Source organism: Octodon degus, unplaced genomic scaffold (genome assembly GCF_000260255.1).
Source record: "Octodon degus isolate 3935 unplaced genomic scaffold, OctDeg1.0 scaffold00237, whole genome shotgun sequence".
NCBI lineage: Eukaryota > Metazoa > Chordata > Mammalia > Rodentia > Octodontidae > Octodon > Octodon degus.
Genome location: NW_004524813.1, coordinates 2977012 through 2979064, shown reverse-complemented (window position 1 = coordinate 2979064; position 2053 = coordinate 2977012). Strand labels below are relative to the sequence as shown.

The window sequence follows — 2053 nt, the reverse complement described above, 5'->3', positions numbered from 1 at the left end:
ATATCTATTAATAAAATCGCAGCTGATTTAGAGAAGGGTCAAATTATAAAAGAACTTTAAAAGTTTCTACGACTATGAAAGGTTTTTCTTTTTTCTTTTTTCTAGACTAAGCTGGTACAGCGTTACTGATAGCACCGATTGGTGGTGGGGGCGGGGCATGCTACTACAAGAGTTACTGGTCTTTCCTGGTCTGTATCACCTTGTCTAGAAAGCTCACTATTTTCTTTTGTGCTCCATACAAATTATTATCCTACAAACCATACCATGAAATACATTTGCACAACTATTTTTTGCTGGAGTTGATAAAATACATAAATTGAATATCTATCTTAACTTTTATGAATATGATATGAATTTAAGTGAAATCATTTACACTTGTGAATATTTTGTTGTGTATAAAAGTGAAGTCGACATGGGTTTTATTTATTTTTTTATTTTTTATGGTACTGGAGATTGAACTCCGGACCTTGCAGTTGCCAGGCAAGTGCTTATTCTACTGAGCTATCTCCCCAGCCCCAATATAGCTTTTAAAAGTTAGAAATATTTGCAGGTATTATTTCACTCAGAGCAAGACCAATAGCTAGCTAGATAGATAGATAGATAGATAGATAGATAGATAGATAGACGATACATGACACATGATAGAATGAATGGATAGATGATTTTGCTGTTGGTTTCATCGTGCAAGTACCATGGCGGAAATAGCCTTTCAAACATTTGGGCGATGATGTTAGCCTATTCACAATTTTTTGACATTTATTTTTCCATGACACTTCAAGTTATATTTTAAAACTTATTTTATTAGGGTTTTTTTAAAATTTTCTTATATGTTGTTCATTCCTAAAAGATGTCAGGCTGTTTTAAGCTTATACTATTTTAATAATATGTTCCTTCTAGAGTAATACAGAGCATTTGACTTTACCATTGAGGTCAGGAAGTTCGTGATTTTGGAAGAAAAGAATAATGTATTTACTCTTTTTCTTGATATGCTTTGGTACAATACAAATTATGCTTTCAGGTTTTATTCTTGTTTGTGGTTTGTATTTGCTCCTGTGGTTTGTCAAAGAATTATTGTTCTACACTCAGAAATGAACGTAGATACAGTCTTTGTTTAAATAGTTATGGATAATAAGGTATTACTTTCTAAAGCATAATCAAAATATCTTATAACAAAAGTTTGCAGAAAACATAATTTATTCATAAAATAAATACAAATATAACTCAGTGTGTGTTTCATGACATGCGATGAAGTGCTAAGGGAAGTATAATAAGTCAAGAAAATAGTACTTCTTAAGAAATTGGTCCTAGATGAAGAAAGGAACAATTTTCCTTTCTTAAAATTCATTGCCTGGATTTTAAAAGAGAAGTTTTCACATCAATAATAATGTTTTTTACTTCATTTTTCTCCTATAATAAATATTATTTTAAAGGGTGTGCACAGCTTCTTTGGCCCACCACGCAGATGACTTTAGAATATATGTGACATTCTTAGGGGCCATTTGATATAATTAAAACATAGCAGCAAATATAAAAAGACCAACAGCAAATTCCTCTTGATTGTGTCTGATATTATATATATATATATATGTATATATATATGTATGTATATATAGTGACTTAACTATAAATATTATATATTATATACTTATGTATTCATTTATATATTATACACTCATATTATTTAATATATATTATATAATTATACATGCACATAATGCATATATTGTATTCCATAACACTTAGAGTTATATTTTAAAACTTATTTTAGTAGTTTCTAAAAAATTTTCTTTTTTCTTTTTTTTTTACACTGTGTGAGGATAGAAAGGGCACCTCAGGAGCTTCTGAGGCTAGTACATTCTGTCACCACTATTACTTTAGCAAACCTGGTTCCCTTAGCTCCTGCCACATCATGCAGAGCGAGTGATCGAGTTTGCATAAAAAATTTTCTTATATGTTGTTCATTCCTAAAAGATGTCAGGCTGTTTTAAGCTTACATTATTTTAATAATTTATTGCTTCTACAGTAATATAAAGTATTTGATTTTAAAATATAA

The 2053-nt window shown here is 29.7% G+C and overlaps 1 non-coding gene across 1 annotated transcript; it reads right to left on the bottom strand.

The window, feature by feature from the left end:
• Window positions 1-1805: 1805 nt before the first annotated feature.
• Window positions 1806-1936, bottom strand: LOC111813905. Its single transcript, XR_002819029.1, has one exon. It is a non-coding gene; the product is annotated as a small nucleolar RNA SNORA66 (small nucleolar RNA).
• Window positions 1937-2053: the final 117 nt, after the last annotated feature.